Here is a 14,163-nt window from a genome sequence, read left to right on the forward strand (position 1 = left end):
AGGTACGCTTTTACACTGTTGGTGAGAGTGTAAATTAGTTCGACCATTGTGGAACACAATGTGGTGATTCTTCAAGGATCTAGAACCAGAAATATCATTTGACCCAGCAATCCCATTACTGGGTATATTCCCAAAGGATTATAAATCATTCTACTATAAAGTCACATGCACATGTATGTTTATTGCAGCACTATTCACAATAGCAAAGACTTGGAACCAACCCACATGCCAAACAATGATAGACTGGATAAAGAAAATGTGGCATTTATATACCATGGAATACTATTCAGCCATAGAAAAAGAATGAGTTCATGTCTTTTGCAGGGACATGGATGAAGCTGGAAACTACCATTCTCAGCAAACTAACACAGGAACAGAAAACCAAACACTGCATGTTCTCACTCATAAGTGGGAGTTAAACAACAAGAACACATGGACACACAGAGAGGAACATCACACACCAAGGCCTGTCAGGGGGTGGGAGGCAAGGGGAGGGATAGCATTGGGAGAAATACGTAATGTAGATGACAGGTTGATGGGTGTAGCAAACCACCAAGGCACATGTATACCTATGTAACAGACCTACACATTCTGCACATGTACCCCAGAATTTAAAGTAAAATAAAAAAAATTTTTTTCTAAACTTTTTATCCCCCTCTTTAACAAATGAAGAGGCAGATCTGGTCATCTTAATCATAGACTTTCATATAGAAGATGTATATATAGAAGAAGTCCAAATAAGACAGAAAGAAATGTGAAAGCTTATTCTTTTCTTTGCCAGTGAACTTTGGGAAGAGAAGGAAAACAGAGAGAGAGAAAGCAGCGAAAGAAACAAGTACATTTTCTGACCTACCCTCTCCAAGCTGAAGTTCCAGAGAGGATAAACTTTTAGATAAGATGAAAGGAATGTTGAGAGTAAAAGAGGTTTTTGGCCCTTTGGGACTCGAGCAAAACTGCTGTGCAAGGCAAACCTGTACTAATATGGTATAGTTCCAGCACAGTAAAGAGGGCAGAGAAGGAAAGTCGAGCAGAAAAAGGCCTAATTGTCATTATTATCTCTCATTTGGTGGAGTAAACCTAAAGTTTTCCACATATCCCTAAGAAAAGAATGAGAAGATCCCACGACAGCAGTCATGACATAGGTTATCTCATAATGGGAAGCAAGGAGAGCTCATCAATAAGGCTATAGACTCAAAACTATCTGCAGTATGTGGCTAAAAACTTGAGACAGATGCAGCATCAGTGGGAGTCAAGGTAAATCCATGTCACACAGGTTGGACTACCAGGGCCTGAAAAATCTGAATCTAAAGTTCTGTCAGGAATTATATCATTTGCAGACTCCAGAGGCAGATGCCAATATATTGCCTAGGAATACAGTCTTCTAATCCAGCTCAACAGTTATCAGTAATTGTACACCCAAGGACCAGCAACAAGGCCAGGGTATAAGTTCCCCTCCACCAGTACACTTGAATAATAACTTGAAGAGGAGCAACACCACTGTTTGCATTTCTGCTTCAAATAGGGGATGGACACAATTCACTGCCCTTATATCTACTATAATATGAAAGGGAAAAAAATATTTTTTTCAGAAATTAATTTTAGATCTGCTTTTTAATTTGAAATTTCCTTTTAAGCCAAGAAGTTCAAACACCTATAAACTGAATATATACATTGTTTATGGAAATGATGTATTATAAATAGAAGAATTACATTAATGAGAACTGCCAAAGGCCAAAGCAGCCAACCATGAATTCTCAAATTCTATTTCAGCTGAAGTCCACAGGGAGATTCTTATCTCACACCCAGATCTCTAGGAATGCTAAAAAGCAGCAGAACATCAGCTCACAGACACCTTAGAGTTATCTGAAAGAAGTTAGCTGGATGATCCCTGCTCTATTCTACAAAGGCCAAAAGAGTCCACAAACACGGGACTAAGTAAGCAAGGCCACTGCCTCAGGATGTTTTTCAAAATTAACCATCATGCTTCTGAAGTAGAGTGAATCACATTCTACCCACAGATGTATTGAGCTCTGACTCAAATTCTAGGCAGACTATACTATCAAAGACCCCTTAATCCATTTTATAGCCCACAGTTTTCCCTCTTTTCATCCCTTTCTCATAGACTACAGCCTGAGATTCCTTTTTGTTTAGATCATATAGATGGTAGTAATTACTATACAATTAAATCCTTTTTTATATCCTCTAGTCACAAAATTATTCAGGATCTGGTCACAAGACTATTAGATCAACCTTCCTTTACCAAAAAATCCACCACATACAATTCATGATTTCAATAGTGTCTCTATATATTTTGTTGGAGGAATAACAAAAGTATGAAAAACCTATTTCTGCTTTGTAACACAAATAAATAAAGCTCATTGAGTTTTACAGCAGACTTGAAACCATTACTAGTGGCTGAATTATTAAGATTTGGGAACTACAAGGGTCCCTTAAAATTTAGGGATATCTTATTTATCTTTATGACATCAGTGGCTAGCACTGCACCTAGAACACAATTAGTTCTCTTTAAATATTTGTTGACATGAACAGCTGAAATGAACCTCTTTATGTATTATTGTTTTCAAAAAATACCACAACTTAAGATGACTGCATTACTGAACAGAAAGAATGACATTTTTAATAAATTCCATGGATGCAGGTGAGGTGAGGGCATGGTTTCAGGATAAAATTGTTCCACCTTAGATCATCTGGCATTAGTTAGATTCTCATAAGGAGCACACAACCTGGATCTGTTCACAATACAGTTCATGCTCCTATGAGAATCTAATGCTGTGGCTTATGGGACAGAAGGTGGAGCTCAGGTGGTAATGCTCACTTGCCCTCTGCTCACATTGTACTGTGCAGCCCAGTTGCTAATATGCCACGAACTGGCAGTCCGTTGCCCAGGGGTTGGTGACTCCTGGAACAGAAGTTACGAGGGGCTGGAAAAATAGGGAATGGACAGTTACTGTTTAATGATTATATAGTTTTTGTTTGGGATGATTAAAAATGTTCAAATCTAGAGAAAACTAATTTAAAATTCATATGGAACCAAAAAAAAGCCCAAATACCCAAGGCAATCCTAATCAAAAATAACAAAGCTGGAGGCATCACACTACCCAACTTCAAACTATACTACAGGGCTACAGTAACCAAAACAGCATGGTACTGGTACAAGAACAGACACATAGACCAATGGAACAGAATAGAGAACCAAGAAATAAGACCACACACCTACAACTATCTGATCTTCAACAAACCTGACAAAAACAAGCGGATTCCCTATTTAATAAATGGTGCTGGGAGAACTGGCTAGCCATATGCAAAAAAATTGAAACTGGACCCCTTCCTGTCACCATATACAAAAACCAACTCAAGATGGATTAAAGACTTACATGTAAAACCCAAAACTATAAAAACTCTAGAAGAAAACCTGGGCAATACCATTCAGGATACAGGCATGGGCAAAGATTGCATGAGAAAAATGCCAAAAGTAATTGCAACAAAAGCAAAAATTGAAAAATGAGATCCAATTAAACTAAAGAGCTTCTGCACAGAAAAAAAAATCAACAGAGTTAACAGGCAGCTTACAGAATGAAAGAAAATGTTTGCAAACTGCATCTGACAAAGGTCTAATATCCAGCATCTATAAGGAACTTAAACAAATTTACAAGAAAAAAACAAACAGCCTCATTAAAAGGTGGGGTGAACAGACACTTCTCAAAAGAAGACACATGCGACCAACAATCATATGAAAAAAAGCTCAGTGTCACTGATCATTAGAGAAATGCAAATCGAAATCACAATGATACACCATCTCATATCAGTCAGAGTGGCTTTTATTAAAAAGTCAAACAAAAAACATGCTGGTGAGGCTGTGGTGAAAAAAAGAACACTTTTACACTGTTGGTGGGAGTGTAAATTAGTTCAACCATCTGGAAGACAGTGTGGTGATTCCTCAAACACCTAGAGACAGAAATACCATTCAACCAGGCAATCCCATTACTGGGTATATACCCAAATTAACATAATTGTTCTACTATAAAGACACATGCACGTGTATGTTTATTGCAGCACTATTCACAATAGCAAAGACATGGAATCAACCTAAATGCCCATCAATGGTCGACTGGATAAAGAAAATGTGGTACATAAGCACGGTGGAATATTATGCAGCCATAGAAAAGAATAAGATCATGTCTTTTGCAGAAACATGGATAGAGCTAGAGGCCATTATCCTTAGCAAAGTAACACAGCAACAGAAAACCAAATACTGCATGTTCTCACATGTAAGTGGGAGCTAAATGATGAGAACACATGGACACATAGGGGGAACAATGCACACTGGGCCTACCAGAAGGCAGAGGGTGATTGGAAGAAGAGGATCAGGAAAAATAACCAATGGATACTGGGCTTAATACCTGGGTGATTAAATAATCTGTACAACAAGCCCCCATGACACACATTTACCTATGTAACAAACCTGCACATCCTGCACATGTACCCCTGAACTTAAAATAATTTTTTTTAAGCTCAGGAAATGATAGTGGTGATGGTTGTATAATTGTGAATGTACTTGAATTATACACATAAAAATGGCTAAAATAGGCCAGGCTTAGTGGCACCTGCCTGTACTCCCAGCTACGGGGAAGGCTGTGTGGCAGGAGGATCATTTGAGGCTAGCCTAGGAAACACAGCAAAACCCTTCAAAAATTGTTAAAATAGTAAGTTTTATGTTGCATATATTTTACCCCAATAAAAAAGGCATAGTGACTACTAAATATTAAAATAATGTCTCACAAACTGCTGTGTAATAACTCACTCTACAAGTGTGAAGACTCTAAGGTGTACATACTGTATAAATTACCTATCTTATTTAACCACAAAAGAAACCAATGCTAATCAGTTAATGAGCAAATAGGTAAAATAGCTGAATATTAAAAATAAAGGTGGACTACAATTCCCTTATCAGTAGCCTTAGCACTTTACAAAGTAGTTTGAGAACACTGTATGTTTTATTCTTACTTACGAGTAAACTGAATAATGGGTAAAAAAATATGTTGTCCTAACACAATTTGAAATAGCTATAGAATGATGACTGCTGAAGATATGCTAATTTGATAACTGAATAAATATTTTTAAAGGTCATTAGATTCATTCTGTAACAAGTAACTTCACATGTGAATATTAAAATATACATTATTTGAAAACAAAAATATAAAGAATATGGTCAAAAGAGATAAGTTAGAACACTAAATCCTCCAAAGGGTTAAAATAAGCTGTAGTCTTTAAGCAGTCACCCTCTAGAACCATGTCTTCATAAATTTGATTCATTTATAGAGTGTTTTTGATGATAGGCAATTCTTTGTTGAAAGTTAAGTGCTCTTTTATATGAATAAATAAAAAAGGCTTTGGTTTGAACTAATACATTATTTTGACAAATGTTTATTGGAACCCCAGTTATGGGTTCATAAATCAGAGTTCTTTGTGGTCCATCAGGTGAGCTCACCAGTGCCACCAGATGTCATGGCAAATACCAATAGGGTAATTAAAACAAGTCCATGGAATGCAGTCCCTCTCCTACACAATGACAATAGTCAAAACAAGAAGAAATAGCTTATTATCTTTAATTTAACCTACTGAAAATACTTCTGCAAGATGTCATAACCATACCATCAAAGAAAAAAAACATTTGTTTTCTATTTACTGTTGTATTAAAATGACAAGGTCAAACATGATGCATGATCTGTCAGACAGATTATTTCCAAACCCATCTCACAATAAAAAGGAGGAAAATCATCTGCATGCAGTAACTAAACTATATCCTTAGAAAAATTATTCCTCTTTTTTCTTCCTTTTCTTCCCTTCCTTTCTCTCCACCCCCTTTTTAAAATAACTATTATTTCCTGAAAAGTGAGTCCTATTAATAATACCTAATGTACCTGGCCCAATGCACATCCAGTTGCATATTGCATGGGCCTGAGCTGTTTTAAAAAATTCCATGATTAAAAGCTTGCATTCTTTTCTACCAAATAGAAAACATTTGGCAAGAAAATTCTGGCAAAACACCAAACCCATTTTTGACGAAAAACTGGAAAGACTTTTTACTCTGAAGACTTTTGAAAGTCCCTGTATAGACACAGGCTTGGGGCCGACAGGGGAGACGGAGCCCCAGGAGTGTTGAAGCCTGGAAATCCCCTCCCCTTCCCCCTCCCCCTTTTACAGCATCCCCCTCCCTCCACCCTTTCCAACTCTGATAATCTGGCCATGACTAGCAGAAGCACAGCTAGGCCCAATGGGCAACCCCAGGCCAGCAAAATTTGCCAGTTCAAATTGGTCCTGCTGGGAGAATCTGCAGTGGGAAAGTCAAGCCTGGTACTACGTTTTGTCAAAGGGCAGTTCCATGAGTACCAGGAGAGCACCACTGGAGCGGCCTTCCTCACCCAGTCCGTTTGTCTAGATGTCACAACAGTCAAGTTTGAGATCTGGGACACAGCTGGGCAGGAGCTTAGCCCCCATGTACTACAGGGGTGCCCAAGCTGCAATCGTGGCTTACGACATTACTAATCAGGAAACCTTTGCCCGAGCAAAGACATGGGTGAAGGAACTACAGCGACAGGCCAGTCCTAGCATCGTTATTGCCCTGGCAGGGAACAAAGCTGACCTGGCCAACAAGCGTATGGTGGAGTATGAAGAGGCCCAGGCATATGCAGATGACAACAGCTTATTGTTCATGGAGACTGCAGCCAAAACGGCTATGAACGTGAATGATTTCTTTCTGGCAATAGCTAAGAAGTTGCCAAAGAGTGAACCCCAGAATCTGGGAGGTGCAGCAGGCCGAAGCCGGGGTGTGGATCTCCATGAACAGTCCCACAGAACAAGAGCCAGTGTTGTAGCAACTGAGGGGGTGGCCAGCAGCAAACAAGTATGGAGCTAGCACAAGAGCTAAAAAAAAACCTCCATCCCTACCCCTCAGCACACAACCCCTACGGTAACAGCACACTGAGCCGTGGCTCCCAAGGGCTGCCTCCTGACAGCTCCATCATGGCACTTTTTAACACTTCAGCAACCAACACCAGGCAGCTGTTGCCACTGGCCTCCTACCCCCTACTCTGGGGCTTGGGGGTCAACTCCCCCCAGGACTTACCTTCCAAAACAAACTTTCTTCACTTTGTATTATAGGTATAAGACAGCGACTTACTTATCTTTTCTCCTCCTCCTTAGTGTTCCTCCCCATTTTTTCAGAAAACACTTCTGACTCCTGTCCCTTCCCCTTCTGCTTTTGGTCAATCCCTGTTCTTGAGCCTCTTTTCTCCTCTCCAGGATGCAGAAAGTGGTGAACCCAGGAGCTGAGGAAGGAGGTTTCCAGTTCATTTACATTAAGGGCCCTGGGGGAGAATAAAGCTCAGAGCAGGAGGGAGTAAGGAAACATTTCCTTTTTGTTTTTATTTGGTTGGAGTTTCTCATATTTGAAAACATTGCGGTATCCATGAGTTGGCCTTGTGGAGGGTGTTCCTAGGTAGAGGTGAGAATGGGGAGGCAAGCTCTCAGGCACCAGGCAGGAGGTGCCTTGTAAGCCAACTGGGCGGAGGTGGAGGTGCAGTGTCATCTGTGGCTCTGTAACTCTTCAAAGGCCCGGTTTCCCCTCACGCAGCCTCTTAGGTAGTGTTTCCCCTATCGTGGGGACTGGACCCCAGAGTCTTCCAAAGAATCTTCACTGGTTGCCTGCATCTTTGGCTCTGCTGTGATCTGATTGGAGGAGGGACAGTTTCTAGTACCAATCCTCTGATTTGTACATATGTATTTTTCCCCCTCTGGCCTTTAGATGGCCTCAGCCCCAGCCACCGTATACCCCTGCAGTTTGCACTTTAATTGATGGTAGTTCAGTTGGGGTACTTGTTTGATGGAAGTTTTGATTGATTTACTTGCCCTCCTACCTTCTTTTTAATTCAATGAAATCTGAGGTTAATACGAGGTTTGAGGAGAGGTTATAGATAAAACTACCAGTGGCAGCTACTCAAGTCCTATCTCCACTGTTAGCTTCCTCCAACTCTAATTCTTAACCTATATTCTTGCCAAGCTAGCTGTTGAGTATAGGTTCGCCTTTCCTGGAGAATTAACTGAGCAATTGGGGAGTGTCTCAGGATAGCACAGGCCAAGGTAGGGGGGTAAAAAGGAGGTCAGGCAAAAGGGAGGAGTTTTCTATCCTTTCCCAGGTTTCACACTCAATTTGATATCCACTACCATGTCTTTTCTACTTCCTTTTAAATAGGTATGATCTTTATTCCCACTGTACAGTCTGTTCTATCCTCTGCCTCCCATCAGGCCCTGTTTCTTTGCTCCTTTGTTAATATCTTGAATTTAGTCCCTCCATCCTTAATCCCCCCATCCCTCCCCATCATGCAACCAGTGGTTTAATCCATGTACCAATAGGGGCTAGTACCACAGAGGCCTCCTGTGGTGCCCTCATATCATACCACCTATTCCTGTGGACAGGGAATGACCGACATTTACAACTGGCTCATATTATCAGAGGACCTTGGTCCTTTCTAAATCTCTAGTCTCCCTTCATATCCCTCATCAGGTGTTTTAAGATGTCTCTGAGAAGCCATCAAGGCAAAAGAGAACTTTAAGTTCCTTGTTCCAGCCCGGAGTTTTGGGAAAGAAAGAAAGAAAGAAAGGGAAGATCACAGTGACCTAGGATTGGAACCTTCCTGCCCTTTTGGCTTGCAGACTGCCTTCTATCCCAGAACAGCTGAGAAATCTATGAAGCTGAGATTCTGAAGGACCCAGCTTAGGTTCTTCCACTTAGGCCTCAATTCCCTTCCTTTTCCAGGGGCAGCCTTAGTTCCCATGGCCCTGAAACACACACATTTCCCCCTTCCTTTCCCAGAAGCCACTGGCCCCCCAAAGCACCCAGTGCATCCTTTTTACAAGTGGAAGAACTAGGATGGCTTTCCAAAGTCTCCTAGAAATGAAGTTCTTTCTCTGTGCAGCTTTTCCCCTTGGAGCAGGAGTGAAGATGTTTCATTGTCTTGGGGCTGGGAAACCACTTCCCCAGGCTTCTCCCTCCCCCACCCCCATAGGAACAGGATTTGGCCTTAGCTTCTGGGCCTATAGGCTGCCTTTCCTCTATTTCCTACCACCTCTTCTGCCTTCCTTTGAGCTCTGTTGGGCTTGGGGATCTTAGGTTTTTTTTGTTTTGTTTTGTTTTTATTTCCCAGCTCATTTTTTTCTTCTGGTCAGTTTTTTTAAGGGGTGCTGTTGTGGTTTTTTGTTTTTGTTTTGCTTCTAAGAAAGCATTTGCCCTTCTTCCTCTCCCAACATAACAACCGTGGTAACAGAATGTGACTGCTGATTTACCGATGTATTTAATGTAAGTAAAACAAGGAAAAAAAGAAAAGGGCATTGAAAAAAAAAAAAAAAAGTCCCTGTATAGTCCAGGCACTACCAGCCATGAAAAAGAAAGGGAACAAGGCTTTTAATTAAAATAGTCATTTGCATAATATATCTTAGAGTGGAAAATTTTCTTGAAGGATCCCTCCCTGTCAGAACAATAGGTAGACCTCTGCATAATTCATCCTAAACGGTCACAAGTAACACAGGCCAGCAAATTAGAGACTGCCTCTAAACCAACCGGGCAGCTCCATGTAAAGGGCCAGTATGGTAAGGCCATATAAGGAGAGCTTTGCTATTACTCTGTAACTTCACTGCCCATGCCTGCTGCTTCACTGTTGACGATAATATAAACAGACAGTGAGTGACAATTTAAAATGCTATTGAACTACTTTAATCTTAAATAAAAGAAATTATGTCATCAAGACTGACTTAAAAGAGCAATGTCTAAATACAGGTGTTATTTGTGAATGACAAAAATGTTGCCATTGTATCACAGGACAATGTTTAGAAAGAACTGAACTGGGACCTGGGTCTTCCAGAGCATCTCTGATTCCACATTATCTGGGTAATCCCATATTTTTTAAAAAGTTATTATTAAATGGGTGCCTAAACTATAAAGACAGCTAGTTTGCAAGAAAGAACTGGGGAATAAGGGGGACAGAATGAGCCCTGTCAACATCAAAACAAATATTATACATTGACCTCAGGAACTTTTCTGTCCAAAGAACCACAATTTGATGGGACTAGTGTATTGAGAAATTTATATTCCAGGTGTTATTACAAACAATAGACCAATAGTCTGGCAATTATTGGAGTTTAACAGCTAAGTGTCATCAGGGAAAGAGTGAGAGAGAGACTTACTGGTGCTGCCGTCATCCCAAGCTAACTGTGGGCATACTCAAAGCTGTGCCTCCCTAAGGAACAACATCAGAGGCTTAACAACGTAGGGGTGGGGGTCATATGGCAGAGAAAACAGGGGAGAGACTTTACTATAATAATCCAGCCAATCACTAAACAAATAAGAAAATAACAATAACCAGTCCCAGGGTAGTGCCCAGAGTAGCTATATTATCAAAAATAGTTACCAACAAAAAATTATGAGGCAAGCAAAGAAGCAGGAAAGTAAGATCCATTCTCTGGGAAGTGGGAGAGTAGACAACATAAATTTCCTGTCAAAACAACCAGATGTCAGATTTAACAGAAAAATAGTTGAAAGTAGCCATTATAGAAATAAAGGAAAGCAGCCGGGCACAGTGGCTCACGCCTGTAATCCCAGCACTTTGGGAGGTTGAGGTGGGGATCACCTGAGGTAAGGAGTTCGAGACCAGCCTGGCCAACATGGCGAAATCCTGTCTCTACTAAAAATACAAAAATTAGCCAGGCGTGGTGGCATGCACCTATAGTCCCAGCTACTTGGGGAGGCTAAGGCAGGAGAATCACTTGAACCCAGAGGCAGAGGTTGCAGTGAGCCAAGATCACGGCACCACACGCCAGCCTGGGTGACAGAGCAAGACTCTGTCATAAATAAATACATACATACATACATGATTAAAGAAGAAAGATATATTGACAATATTATACCAAATAGAGAATAGCAATAAATAGAAATTTTTTAAAAAGGAACCAAATCAAAATTCTGGAGTTGAAAAGTGTAATAACTGAAATAATTTATTTGCTAGAAGGTCTCAACAGGATGTTTGAACCGAAAGAAAAAAGAACTTGCAAAGTGGAAGATAAATTGACAGAGATTATGCAAGCAAAGGAACAGAGACAAAAAAAATGATGAGGAAAAAATAAACAGACCCTCACAGAAATATGGGACACCATTAAATGCACGAACATGCACATAAAGGGAGTATCAGAAGGAGAGGAGAAATGAGAAAATTCATAACCAAATGAGATTTCACCAAGAATTCAAAGTTAAACATCCAAAACTCAAATAATGTAATAGGTCATGTAAGTAAGCTAGAAAACAAAAATCACATGATAATCTCAATAGACACAGAAAAAGAATTTGAAAAAAAATCCGTTACCCTTTCATGATAAAAACATTCAATAAATAGGAATAGGAAGAAATTTCCTCAACCTAATAAAGAGCATCTATAAATATCCACAGTTAACATCATATTTAGTGGTACAAGACTGGATGCTTCCCCTTAAGATAAGCCACAAGACAGGGATATCCACCCTCGCCACTTCTATTCGACATTGTACTGAGGTTCTAGCCATGGCATTAAACAAGGAAAATAAATAAAAGGTATCCAATTGGAAGAGGAGGCAAATGATCTCTATTTGCAGATGACAGGATCTTACAAGTAGAAATCTTAAAGTAGCCCAAAAAACTATTGGAGCTAGTGAATAAGTTCAGCAAGACTTCAAGATTCATATACAAAAATCAATAGTATGTCTATACATTTGCAATGAGCAATCCAAAAATGAAATTAAGAAAACAATTCTATTCACAATAGCATCAAAAAGAATAGAACACTTAGGAATAAATTTAACAGAAGTACAAAACTTATACTCTGAAATCTATAAAAACATTGTTGAAAGAAACAAAACATCTAAATAAATGGAAAAAACATCTCATGTTCATGGACCAAAATATCCAACACTGCTTAAATGGCAATATTCCCCAAAATGATCCATAGATTCAATGCAAGCCCTATTAGAATCCTAGCTAATTTCTATGTAGAAAGTGACAAGCTGATTCTAAAATTCATATGAAATTGCAAGGGACTCTGGACATTTAAAATAATGCTGAAAATGAATAATAAACTGAGGAATCACACTTCCCAATTTCAAAACTTACTATGAAGCAACAGTAATCAAAACAGTGTAGTACTGACAAAAGAATAGATATATAGAGTAGTCAAACAGAATTGAGAAGCCAGAAATAAATCCATATATCTAAGGTCAACTGATTTTCAATAAGGGTGCCAAGACTAGTCAATGAATAAAGAATAGTCTTTTCGACAAATGGTACTGGGGTAACTGGAAAGGCATAGGCAAAGGAATAAAGAATAAACACTTATCTCACACTCAAATCAACTCCAAATAGATCAAAGATGTAAATGTAAATATAATGCATATATTATAAAAGTCTTAGAAGAAAACATAGGAGAAAATCTTTATGACCTTTTTGAATATGAAACCAAAATCTTGAGCAGCACAAGAAAAAAACTGATAAATTGGACTTTGCTATGGTTTGTCCCCACCAAAACTCATGTGGAGGCATGGTCCTCATTGTAGCTATGTTGGGAGCTTGTGCCTTTAAGAGGTGATTAGGTCATTAAGGGGGATTAATGCCTTTTAGGGGTAAATTCTCACTCTCACAGGACTGGATTAGTTACCATGAGAGTGGATTGTAAAGTGAGGCTGCCGCACGTGTTCGGTCTCTGCACATGCCCACTTCCCCTTCCACTTATCTGCCATGTTATGATGCATCATGAGGCCCTCACCAGAAGCCAACCAGATGTGGCCACTCAATCTTGAACCACCCAGCCTCTAAAATCATAAGATAAATAAACCTCTTTCCTTTACAAGTTACCAAGACTTGGGTATTCAGGTACAACAACAGAAAACAGATTAAAACAGACTTCATCAAAATTTTTAAATGTTATGTTTCAAAGAAGCCAGTCACAAAAGACCACATCCTATATGATTCCATTCATATGAAAGTCCAGAATAGGGAAATCTATAAACAGAAGGCAGATTGTGGTTGCTTAGGACCAGAATCAGTGAGAGGGAAAATGGGGTGGAGGAGCGAGAGTTGTATTAATCATGGTTCTCCAAAGACAAAAAAATCAATTGGATGAATATATAGAGAGATTTGCTTCAAGGAATTGGCTTACACAATTTATTAGTCAGGGTTCTCCAAAGAAACAGAACCAATAGGATATAAAGAGAGACATATGAGACAGGCTTTATTATGGGAATTGGTTCATGTGATTATGGAAGCTGAGAAGTCCCACAATATTATGTCTGCAAACTGGAAAACCAAGGAAGCTGGTGGCATAGCTCAGTCCAAGTTCAAAGGTGTGAGAACAAGGGAAACTGATGGTACAACTTTTACTTCGAGCCCAAAGACCTCAGAATATGGGGTGACAGAGCAGGTGTGGAGGTTTTGTTACAACTCTCAGAGTCCAAAGGCCAGAGAACTTGAAGTTCTGGTGTCCAAGGGCAGGAAAAATAGATGTCTCCGCTCCAGAAGAAATGGCAAATCACCTTTCCTCTGCCTTTTTGTTCCATCCAGGCCCTCAAATGATCGTATGGTACCTACCCATATTGGGTGAGGGTACATCTTCCTTACTTAGTCCACTGATTCAAATGTCAATCTCTTCAAGAAGTAGCCTCACAACCACACCCAGAAATAATGCTTTACCAGGTATCTGGGTATCCCTCTACCCAGTCAAGTTGACAGCTAAAATTAACTATCACAGGCTGGGCACAGTGGCTCATACCTGTAATCCCAGAAATTTGGGAGGCTGAGTCGGGTAGATCACTTGAGGTCAGGAGGTCAAGACAGCCTGGCCAACATGGTGAAACCTCATCTCTATTAAAAATACAAAAATTAGCCAGCCATGGTGGCAGGTGCCTGTAATCCCAGCCACTTGGGAGGCTGAGGCAGGAGAATCCCTTAAACCCCCGGGAGGCGGAGGTTGCAGTGAGCCGAATCGCGCCGCTGCACTCCAGCCTGGGTGACAGAGTGAGACTCCGTCTCATAAATAATAATAACTATCACAATTACGGAGGCTGGCAAGC

General features: G+C 40.0%; 1 pseudogene; it reads left to right on the forward strand.

Annotated features, from left to right (window-relative positions):
• The first annotated feature begins 6,163 nt into the window (after window positions 1-6,163).
• Window positions 6,164-9,403, forward strand: LOC134731808 (ras-related protein Rab-5B-like; annotated as a pseudogene).
• Window positions 9,404-14,163: the final 4,760 nt, after the last annotated feature.

The sequence above is a fragment of the Symphalangus syndactylus genome, chromosome 11 (assembly GCF_028878055.3).
Source record: "Symphalangus syndactylus isolate Jambi chromosome 11, NHGRI_mSymSyn1-v2.1_pri, whole genome shotgun sequence".
NCBI lineage: Eukaryota > Metazoa > Chordata > Mammalia > Primates > Hylobatidae > Symphalangus > Symphalangus syndactylus.